Raw genomic sequence first — 12,726 nt, 5'->3', positions numbered from 1 at the left:
GACCCGGTGGTGGACTCCGGAGGTGAGGGATGCCGTCAAGCTGAAGAAGGAGGCCTATCGGGCTTTATTGGCTGGTAGGACTCCTGAGGCAGCTGATGTGTACCGGCAGGCCAAGCGGAACGCGGCTTTGGCGGTCGCGGAGGCAAAAACCCAGGCATGGGAGGAGTTCGGCGAGGCCATGGAGAATGACTTCCGAACGGCTTCAAAAAGGTTCTGGACCACCATCCGGCGACTCAGGAGGGGGAAGCAGTGCTCTGTCAACACTGTATACGGTGGGGACGGTGCGCTGCTGACTTCGACGGGGGACGTCCTGGATTGGTGGAAGGAATACTTTGAAGACCTCCTTAATTCCACCAACACGCTTTCCGACGTGGAGGCAGAGTCTGGGGACATCGGGGGGGGCCCTTCTATCTCTGGGGCCGAGGTCGCCGAGGTGGTTGAAAAGCTCCGCGGTGGCAGGGCCCCTGGGGTGGACGAGGTCCGCCCGGAGTTCCTTAAGGCTCTGGATGTTGTAGGGCTGTCTTGGTTGACACGACTCTGCAACATCGCGTGGACATCGGGGACAGTGCCTCTGGACTGGCAGACCGGGGTGGTGGTTCCCCTCTTTAAAAAGGGGGACCGGAGGGTGTGCTCCAACTTTAGGGGGATCACACTCCTCAGCCTCCCTGGGAAAGTCTATTCAGGGGTCCTGGAGAGGAGGGTCCGCCGGATTGTCGAACCTCGGATTCAGGAGGAGCAATGTGGTTTTCGTCCTGGCCGTGGAACAGTGGACCAGCTCTATACCCTCCGCGGAGTCCTGGAGGGTACATGGGAGTTCGCCCAACCAGTCTACACATGTTTTGTGGATTTGGAAAAGCCGTTCGACCGTGTCCCTCTGGGGCTCATGTGGGGGGTGCTCCGAGAGTACGGGGTACCGGATTCCCTGATCGGGGCTGTCCGGTCCCTGTACGACCGGTGCCAGAGTTTGGTCCGCATTGCCGGTAGTAAGTCGAACTTGTTTCCGGTGAGGGTTGGACTCCACCAGGGCTGCCCTATGTCACCGATTCTGTTCATTACCTATATGGACAGGATTTCTAGGCGCAGCCAGGGTGTTGAGGGGGTCCGGTTTGGTGACCTCAGGATCGGGTCGCTGCTTTTTGCGGATGATGTGGTCCTGTTGGCTTCATCGGGCCGTGACCTTCAGCTCTCACTGGAGCGGTTCGCAACCGAATGTGAAGCGGCTGGGATGCGAATCAGCACCTCCAAATCTGAGGCCATGGTTATCGACCGGAAAAGGGTGGAGTGCCATCTCCGGGTCGGGGAGGAGATCCTGAACCAAGTGGAGGAGTTCAAGTATCTCGGGGTCTTGTTCACGAGTGAGGGAAGAATGGAGCGCGAGGTCGACAGGCGGATCGGTGCGGCGTCCGCAGTGATGCGGGCTCTGCATCGGTCCGTCGTGGTGAAGAAGGAGCTGAGTCGAAAGGCGAAGCTCTCTATTTACCAGTCGATCTACGTTCCTACCCTCACCTATGGTCACGAACTATGGGTAGTGACCGAAAGAACGAGATCGCAAATACAAGCGGCCAAAATGAACTTTCTCCGCAGGGTGTCCGGGCTCTCCCTTAGAGATAGGGTGAGAAGCTCGGTCATCCGGGAGGGGCTCAGAGTAGAACCGCTGCTCCTCCGCGTTGAGAGGAGCCAGCTGAGGTGGCTCGGGCATCTGATTAGGATGCCTCCTGGACGCCTCCCTGGTGAGGTGTTCCGGGCACGTCCCACTGGGAAGAGGCCCCGGGGAAGACCCAGGACACGCTGGAGGGACTATGTCACTCGGCTGGCCTGGGAACACCTCGGGGTCCCCCAGGAAGAGGTGGTGGAAGTGGCCGGGGAGAGGGAAGCCTGGGCCTCCCTGCTTAGGTCGTTGCCCCCGCGACCCGATCCCCGGACAAGCGGCAGATGACGACGACGACGACGAATCTTATGTCAGTTAGACAAACTAATTTATAGGGCCCAGTGGTTCCAAAAGTTTAATCCTGATCAGAATTATCTGTTTTTGGAAATCCCATGTTTTGTTATCCAGGATCAAGTAATCAAGTTGACTTTTGTGCTGGTTTTTCAAAGCAACATTGGATTGGATCACCCTGATTCAAATTCAAACTTTTCAAGATTACCAAATTTTGGATTTCCAGTGTTATAAATGGGACTACATATAACAATGTAGGCTACTAGCTACGTAAAGAACAGGTCCAATAGCCAACATGGGGTCACTTGAAGTGTTTTGATTTGAAGAGACAGAAAAAGTCAAAATAAAACAATCCAAAAAGTCAGAGCCATTATCTGACCCACAAACAAATAAAAACAAAATAATAAAAACTCAATGTTAATATTTTGAACATGTTTCAAAATAAGAACAAGGCTTAATGTCTAATAGTTAACTAAATTAAAGAATTTTCGCTTTCGAGTTAGTTTTCGGTTGTGGAGAGACCAGGGGGCTATTGCACAAAAGTAGAATAAAGAAATCCAGGATAACTGAAAAAGCGCAGCTGGAGTTAGTGTGATCCGTTCATTGCGGCTTATTCGGTTGCACGTTTGCCAAACCAGGATGAGAAGGTGAATCAATGTCAATCCAGATGTACATAGTTGGGATAAGTGCACCTTCACGGCTTTCTTAACTAGACCATGGTATCGATCACAGATTGACGGGTGCAGAAATGGAGAAGACGCGTGCCGCATATTTTTCACCCGCTAAGCAGCAACTAATTACAAAAATTAAAGCATTGTGAAGCATATAAAATGTAAAAAAGGAAATACGGCTGCTGTTATTAAACAGAGAGAAAAGCCTGGCAGACAATCGCGGACCTACTGAAAGCGTAATGATTGAAAAGTATCTATACTTACTAAGAAAGTTGTACACTGTAATTGCTTTTAATATGCTTGTTTATGTATTGGTTGTATTGCTGTATCTGTGTTTATGTGCTAAATATGCTGGTTTTACTGTAAAGTGTCTTTGAGTAGCCTACCATGTAAAGCACTATGTAAATACAATGTATTCTTATTTATCCTACTTTGCCTTAAAAGTGAGCAGAAGGAATTAATTTTCCTTGGGAAATTTACCCTAAAGACTAGGCCTAATTTCAAATCCTTATTCACAATGTAAGAATTTGTTTTACAACCATTTGCACAAATCTCTATAAGCGGTGTCTGATTCTAAATATATTTCTACAATTAATGTTCATACAGAACAAACATGACTGGACAAAAAAGATCCTGGCAACAAGTCAAGATGAAATATAAAAACATTTTGCAGGCTGGTAAGTGCCTTAACAGTTTGTAAATGGTATGTAGAAATTACTTACAAGATGCCTGCTACATATTCTGCTACAGTCTGGTGGCAGGAGAGTAACTCTGTCGCTGGACACACAAGGCCTGAAAGTACCTTGTATGAAGAGGGCAGTTTTTGCAGGTGGTAGCTGTCCCACCCTGAATCTCTTCCATCACAGGCCTTCCTTGGTTTAAAACAGCGACACAGTTACACTTCTGCCACCAGACGAAGATCCAGTGGGTATTATTCATTAAAAGCACATGGCTTGGCACATCCTGTCAATACAAAGTCTATTCCATATAGCAAGGGGAAGGAACTTCTGCAGTATGGGAAGGGGCTTCGGCAGCTGATGATGAGGAGACTGTGTCACTGTACTCCAGAAGGCCTGAGGTATCATGTAAATTGTATGGAAATGCATATTTAGCCCATAATGGATGAGAAGTCATTTCAGATCAGTTTATTCTTTGCTCCAGAAGGGCAATTTGTATACAGCAAGAAGGTATCACATGACAATATATAACTCAAACCACACAACAATTGACACAATAAAAGTCAGTTATATAGCACTCATAATGTATATTTGTAACAGGATCCAGACGCAGTAGGAGCCTGACAGCCAGCCTGGAAACATAGTATGGGCTAAAAGAAATCTAAATCATGCACAATTCCTGCTGTGCTAATCAATGGGTGGTTTACAGAATTGACAAACTGTCAGATGTCTCTACTGAACATCTGAAAAAGCTAATTGAGCTGGCAAATGCACAGATTGCTGTCAATAAAAGTCTCCAGGATCTAGACCTTGGTATTGAAATCAAGAAGAAAACACTGAGGAAACTGTATCTGGAGATTAAGAAACTAGAAAAACAAGTGACTTCAATCCACACTTAAGCATATCTGTAAAACAATGTATTAACCTCTCACGTCTGAAAGCACGTCTCAATATCAATGCTTCGTCATCCAAAACTTAGTTCAGAAATGGGCATGCCATGGTGCAGTAAGAAACACAGGTGAATGGGACTTTATACACTGTTATAACACTGTTAAAAATAAAGGGAACAATAACACATCCTAAATCTGAATGAATAAATAATCTCATTAAATAGGCTACTTTTTTCTTTGCATAGTTGAATGTACTGACAACAAAATCACACAAAAATGATCAATTATCAATGGAATCAAAGAAAGTATTTTATTAGATTATTTTATTAATTCAGATCTAGGATGTGTTAATTTAGTCTTCCCTTTATTTTTTTGAGCAGTGTAGGATATATCGCCTTCAGTATACTGACTTCATTGAAATCACAGTTGCAACTTCATCAACCATTTCTAAACAACTGCAATAGTAGGGTTTAAATTAAACTTGTGACAGCAATAGTGACAAGTAATGCATGTCAATAAAAAATACATGAGAACACATTCAGACGACAGCGGAATACCTGTTAAAAACGTTTATTTCGGATCAGAGCGGCAGTTGATTTAACACGAGACTCCAGAATTAATCTTAGCCTGGCTGTTAGCCTGCTCGGGAACAGGCTAGCTGCAAAGAATAAATCTCCATGGTTACTTGGATGGGTTTAATTCATCCTGCTTTCGTGCAACCAACTCAAAGCTAAATTCATCCAGGATAACTTGAATATCCCGACTTAATCCCTTATCCTGGGGGCTATTGCACAAAGGTAGAATAAATAAATCCAGGATAACTGAAAAAGCGCATCTGGAGTTACCGTGCGTGTACACTACAGGGGCGCGGTGCGGAGCGTCGGCTTCCAATTCATTTTCAATGAAATCGGGCGTTAACGCTTGTAGGGCATTGTGGGAGCGTATGCGAGCGTCAACGCCCGGTTTCATTGAAAATCGTCCTGAACTCTGAGTTGCTCTAACATGGGAAACTCCGAAAATGTGGTTCCTGAAAAGCTGATATGAATTTGTTAACTCAACTCGGAGTAGGCCTACGGCAACTCTGAGTTTAGCACGTGCATGAATACTACCAAAAGCCAACATCTATGGAGCTCCGATATGATTCACCATGGCAACCGACGACAAAAAACGTTGTCATACTTCACCACACTTTAGATATAAGTTTTATTTCGTGTTCATGGTCAATCTGAGCACATATTCCGGAAAAAAGCAACACGGCTGTAGCAGCGTAGCCAATTATTTGTTTGTAAACATTCGGGATGCGCACGCAATGTGGTTGCAGAAAATCGGGAAAGGATAGCATTTTAAATGGAAAAAGGACCACATGGATAATACAAATAGTTAGATTTAAAAAGACCAAAAAGGTCGAGGAGGACAGCCTTTAAGAGAGAAAGCCATTACCCATTGACGGGAGTCAGGTGGCTGAACGGTGAGGGAATCGGGCAAGTAATCTGAAGGTTGCCAGACCAATTCCCGGCCATGCCAAATGACGTTGTGTCCTTGGGCAAGGCACTTCACCCTACTTACCTCGGGGGGAATGGCCCTGTAGCCTACTTACTGTAAGTCGCTCTGGATAAGAGCGTCTGCTAAATGACTAAATGTAATGTAATTCCATTGATCTGTCGCATCACAATTTTGATTTGGGTCACGAAAGTCTTGAAATTTGAGTGAGAATGTCGCCCGGCACAGACCGCATATTCGAGCGGCAACCATGTCTTAACGTCATGTCACAAAGTTCATAATTTTACAGTTATACTGTGAATTCTACATCTAAAAAGTCGATCAGGGCAGCTTTCAAGAGATATGGGAATTCTGCTTTTAGCCAGCTGGTCCGATTATTTTTCTGATTTGTTTAAACTGGCAATCTGAGTGAGAATGCGTCCCAGTTACACTGTTTTGACATTAGCCTCAGTCAGACTTGCTCACTGGCAGTGTGCACAATGTTGTATTTCACTCCATTCTACACTAGAAACGTCAGGGAGGACTGTCTAATGTAGATACAGTACGAGCCTGATGAAGATGACCAGCATTTTGGATTTCTTTGACTGAGCCTGTTTAATTCATCAGTGTCTGAGAAAGCGACCTCCGTTAGCCAGGCTAGTTTTGCCGAACACTTCAGGTCAGGTCAGACTACCTAAAGGTATCCAGGTCAAGTGACTTTTGTGCATAGACAAGTGAAACGTAAATGTATTTGTCCAAAGGCCAAGAGCCTCAAAAAGTTAATATCAAGCCCTGCAATCCAGTGGCCAGAGATCTCTAGTATCAGCCAGGTTCGAGAATCGAACAAAAATTCTTGGGGGAGATAGTTTTAGATATGTTGACTGGAGTTAATATAATAAAAACGACCAGACGAGTCGGGTAGAAAATCGGAAATGCAATACCACCTACATCCACCGGGGCTGTTCCTCAAGCCAAGGAGATGGGTATGCCTGCAGCCTCCCGTCTCATGCCCTCCCGTCTCATGCCCTCCCGTCTCATGCCCAAGCTGTCCAACGGTAAGCGCAGAGGGTCAAAAATACCAAATTGCGAATTATTGTACCGATGGAGTTAAAGGTAAATTCGTGAGCACGTTTGTTGCAATAAATTGAAAAACTTAAAATTGTACTTTTTTTACAAATATAGTTTGCTGATTTCTGCATGTTTTCCCTGATGTTAACGTATATTTAATGAAACCTGCGATGACTGAATCAGCGTTTTATGCTGACATTTGTTAGTGAATATTAGCTAACGTTACCTAGAGCAATTTATGGTTGCAGACTTTGATGGTTCATTTTTGTGATTTTCCTTAAGGTACACATCAGTGTACCGCAGACGACAAAATGCACGGTGTGCTGTACCGACCATCATTGTCCCCCAACTGTCGTGGTTGTGCCTAACCTTAATCTCGACCTCTGCTACGACTCCTGGCCTTAAACTAATCCTAACCTCAACCGTTGTTGTGACGCCTAAACTCAACCGGGCCTCCCAGGCTGCTAGAATGGATTTTTAGTTTGTAGTCTAGCAACAAAAAAAAACACGTACACCAAAGTAGAAAGGGGAAATAGCGGACCAGACAAGCTTTTATTTTGAAAAGTAGAAGCCGGAGCGCATGAGGCGGGAGGGCATGAGGCGGGAGGCTGCAGCCATACAAGCCATAGAGTTAATATAACTAGAGTACGCTACATTTGTCTTCCAAGATGTCGTCCCCATTCATTTCTATGAAAAGTGCTCAGTGGCGCAGTGAGGCAAGCGATAGCGCGAGACTGGACGCGTCTTTCCACTTCCGTGTCTTCCGTTCTAGCTTTAAACAGTGGCTCTTTTTTTCTCTAGCTCCGAGACCTCTCGTGCACGCTTGCAACTAGCTGTATACGTTATACTTTGAGACAACCAGTCGCGAGCATAGATATATATGGTTACGAGCGTGTGAATGGGGTACAAGTCCGATAAGAATCAGACATATGATGCAAACATAACGGAAATGTATTCTGTCACTGTATAGTATTCCCTTCACTTGTTTTTTTATAAATAGGCTATAGTGCTAAATATAGTAGCCTACTATTCTAGATGGAACTCATCACATATGTTGCTTTTTTTCTTCGTGATATGAGTATGATTTCCAACGCATTGTATCGGATGAAATAAACGATTAACATGAAAAGTTCCGTCGTTCGCCTGGCAAAGAAAGCTTAATAGTTATTTTGGTAACCAAAATCTTCCATAATGCAGGCTTACCATAGTTTACTGTCAACTTTATATTCAAACCAAATGTCACGAAATTCACACGGCCTTCAATTTCACATCAGCGTCTAAATGTGACCTGTGTTTATAAATATGTTCAACCTAGAAAACCAAACGTCTATTAATGGGTATTACGTGATCTAACAAGACGTGTTAATAATGTAATAAATAAAAGCTTGAGAAGTGTGTCTAAAATATACTTTATTGAACATTTGCCTTTGAAAGGGGCATATTCATAGAACCATATAGGCTGCAAAACGTTTCCATCAGATGTAAGTGGGGGTGAAACATAGTCACTGAGGACCTTCATTGTCCCACTAAAGCAGTCTGGCTTGATGACACGATCAAAAACTGAATAATGGGTGTGTTTAACAAAAGCTTCTGAAGGCAAGACTAATAGGCCTATTATTTAAATATATATCATTTCCTATTGTGGTTAACAGTTAAAGTATTAATCTTCGTCTTTGCTCCAGATAGACATGTCAACAATCTATGCTCGCGCTTAACATATTATATTTGCCATCATGTCATTAACGTTTTTACGAAGAATCAAATGTGTTTTAAAATAACGGGAATAAACTATATTAACAACATTTCATGTATGTGTGACAAAGATTTGCTAAACTTGCTAAAACAAGGCAGGCAACTCAAGCCATTTCTCCCTGTGTTCATTCAATATAAGTCTACGGCTCATTCAGCTCAATGTAAATCGGCTATCGGCCAATGTGAACTATTGTGCTCGTGCCCTGTTAGTATCCACAAGCACATTTGCAGGCAACTTTTATTGACGTAGGCAAATAAATGGGGTGCTAGTTTACCCATTTCGGATTGGTTTCAAACTTAGCAAAAATCAGGAAAAATTATTCTATGAAAAAAAAGTTAGTAGTATGAGCCAGGTTCGAGAATCAAACAAAAATTATTGGGGGAGATAGTTTTGTAAATGTTGACTGGAGTTAATAGAATAAAAACGACCGGAAGACACGGGAACCTAACCGTAAATGCAATACCACCTACATCCACCGGGGCTGTTGCACCAAGCCGAGGGGTGGGGGCTTGATACAAGCCGAGAGTCGAGGGGTGGGGGCCTGGCTCCTGGCTTGAGATTTTCAAGCTATGTATGACATAGCTGTATTTGTACAGAGATGTTGATCATAAAAAAACAATGCATGGCGCAAGGTTGCCGAAGTTGTTGGTGCGTGTACTTTCTAATTCAGTCTAGTGACACTACGTAACTTCGTTCTGTAGTAACTAGCTAGCTAGCTAGCCCGGCTGGAACTCACTATGTATCGACAGATTAGCAGAGACTGAGGAATATAATAAAACGTTTTTTACACATGTCAACGTGTATGTAGGCCTATATTAAGCAGTTTTGTATTTTGTATACACGTTTTATTTTGATCGATGTTACACTACGTAAACCCAAGTCTGCACACTTGGCCATGACAACTACAACAGTGATTTTAAAGAACTACATTCTACCAGAGAATGTCTAATATAGAAATAATAACAACTTTCGAGCTATAATCCATGTTGAACATGCACAAACTACAATCAAATCGGAGATTTCTCAACGACCATCAGGTGAAAGAGACAAATTTATCCGTTTAGCTCCATAGACTCCCATTCAACATGCACTCGCTCGCGATCACCCCCAGTGGAACTTTGGTGGAACTGCAGCAAAATTCGGTACAATGGGTCTTAATAGGGAGTGGCAAGGCTCTCCTTAAACTTCTCCAATAGGGTCCAAATGCAGTGCTCCCTCCTCAGGCCCCTCTAAACCGGAACTCTCTCCTCAGGCCCCTAGAGCCGGAACTCTCTCCTCAGGCCCCTTTTTTCATGTGTATCCGAGGTATTAGCGCCACCGCTGGTCGGAGGATACTGTAGGCTATTTATATTAATAGGCTACCTTACATTGAACTTCGGTTTTAGCATAAGTCAATAATGTTTAACAAAGCGGAAATTAGCATTGCGGCTAGCGTTACGTATTGCTAACATTACAAACATGATCACTGTTCTAACCCTGGCAAGCATAGAAAATAGGTTTGGCAGTTTAGCGTCATCTAGTGGTCATTATAGAATATCACATTTTTTCCGTTGGTCATTTGCAGCAGCAACAGCTGGCTCGTGTTATTGTTTATTGTTTCCACGGCAACAAGAGCCGGCTCTGAAATAATTCATTTTTTAACGTTGATAATACAAACAACACTACTCTCTTAATCTGAAATCAATATCCATCCTTGTATTTATGTTAAATGTTGCTTCATCAATTACCACTTCAATCATAAAGATGTGTAATAGCACTAAACATATATTCCATATTCCAATAACGTAGGATTACGGTGTTCATGGGAAACTTAGGCTACTGCAGGGGGATAAATTAACAATAACCATGCCGAGAACATAGCCTTATGTATCGTTGATGAAATGCCTCATTTAGGCTATCACCGGCCAAACTGGCTAGCGAGTTTTTATTATGAAAATGAAATTTAGCCCGCATTTGGAGGGTGTTAATTTAGAACTCTGTACCTAACGCTAGCCGCAATGCTAATTTCCGCTTTGTTAAACACTATTGACTTATGCTAAAACCGAAGTTCAATGTAAGTTAGCCTATTAATATAAATAGCCTACAGTATCCTCCGACCAGCGGTGGCACTAATACCTCGGATACACATGAAAAAAGGGGCCTGAGGAGAGAGTTCCGGCTTCAGGGGCCTGAGGAGAGAGTTCCGGTTTGGAGGGGCCTGAGGAGGGAGCACTGCATTTGGACCCTTCTCCCTTAAACAGGCTCTGATTCTACATTCATCCGTTTGAAACGCCCCCGAGCGTAGTGAACTGTGGGAAGGCGAGCGATGGCGCGATTCGCGTCGCTGCAGTGGACCCCACTACTCCTTCGCAGAAGGCGAGCGTTGTAGTCGGAGTGCCTGAGCAGTTTAAACCAAACGGCGATTCTGGGTGAGACCTGGCTGAACAGCTAGCTGGTTGGACAATTTTACAACACCAAGTAGGAGGAGTAGGCTATGTAAACAGAGTAGCGTCGCGGGAGGGGCAGGAGTGGCGTAACCATGACAACGATTTTCATGTACCCGTGATAGTGTGGACGGCAAACATTTGGAAAACTATATGAAAACGCAAGTGTGGACGGAGATCGTTATTCGAATACGCGTATTTGTATTTTCCCGGGCTAGTGTGGACGGGGCCTCGGAGTACGGCAACTCTGAGTTTAGCGCGTGCATCAAAACTACCAAAAGCCAACATCTATGGAGCTCCAATACTAGGATTCACCATGGCACCCGATGATAAAAAACGTTGTCCCACTTCACCACCCAGCCACCTGGTCAATCTGAGCACATATTCCGGAAAAAAGCAACACGGCTGTAGCAGCGTAGCCTATAGCTACAATTGGCGTGGGAGACAATTTCTGCCGAGTCAATGCATTTAGGCTACTATTTGAATGCCAGTCCATACATTTAACATTTAACCCCACTGTCCGTTAATATTACAGGAGAAAAAGTGGTGGACTTAATAAAATAGCATGTTCAATGTTATTACATATAAAAACATGACGAGCAGGTAATGCATATTTTGCTTATAGGCTACGCTTGTGATTGTAGCCTCGACATCACCATGGTTTAAATCATATTCGACATGATACAAAGTTTAAATATCAGTTGGTGCCTATTTCAACTTCTTGTAGCAGTTTCCCTCAACAGAATGCTTTTTATAAAAGGATGATGATGATGATTAAGATGACGAAGAGACATTAATGACTACTGCCGCAGAAATGGATGCAGGGAATTATGTATGGTAGCTACTGGTAGTTCTCTCTCCATGTAGCCTACTTGTACAGGCTTTTTTGTAATTGTCAGTAACACTGACATTATGAGAATAATGAATATAAAAACGATTTGCACATTCTGACAACAAGGCATGCTGTATACAGTGAGATGTTCATTTAATGGCAGGTGAATTTTGCATGTGGAACAGTGAAATGTAGCTAATGTAATCTCATGTATAGGCTACCTAGTTACAAGTAAATTAGTTGTACAAACTGCACCTTGTAAAGAAAGTGCCAAAAACTTACCAAGAGATGGTGTAGGCCTACTTAGGGCAGAAGAATAAAGGCTAATCTCAAAAAAGATTTACTGGAACACCAGTTACGAGAGGATGCATGGTCACAGGTGATGTTAATTGTAGGAACAATAACCTATATGAATATTAATAGTTGAATTTTCTAAATTTCTATTTTGACCAAGAGATTGTGTACTTAGGGCAGAAGAATAAAGGCTGATCTTGTAAGGCTATCAACCTGCCCCCACCTCTCATATGGTAAAATATGGAGTTACTGGATGGAGTCTCAACTTGATGGCTCTCACATCTCATTGTGTAACTTACTGTAGCATTGCTAGTCATGTTGATAAGTAAGGGTCAAGATTCTGGTGTGATTGTAGTTGTTCTTAAGGAATTGTGAAGCATTGTTCTGTGGATTATTGATCTCCTGAGACGTTCTCCTCAGCTCTAGCTTGTCCTACTCCTTCCTCACTCTTGCTTTCTCTGGTTTACAATAATCATGGTAGAGTAGGCACAAGAGTTAACCTTCATTTATATCATTCATTTGCAATATGATAACAATTATTTAACCTTAATTTGACCATCCTTGCTCTGATTTAACTCAAAACTCAAAATAGTAAAATAACTGTAATTCCATTGGTATTGGCATAATTTGGTTAATGTTAATACACTGTTCAGTTTCCCATCTTCCTTCAAACCATAGGGAAATTAGTTTAGGTTGTTTG

Source organism: Hypomesus nipponensis, chromosome 5 (genome assembly GCF_054491055.1).
Source record: "Hypomesus nipponensis isolate SF chromosome 5, ASM5449105v1, whole genome shotgun sequence".
NCBI classification, from domain to species: Eukaryota; Metazoa; Chordata; class Actinopteri; order Osmeriformes; family Osmeridae; genus Hypomesus; species Hypomesus nipponensis.
This window is presented reverse-complemented; position numbering follows the sequence as displayed.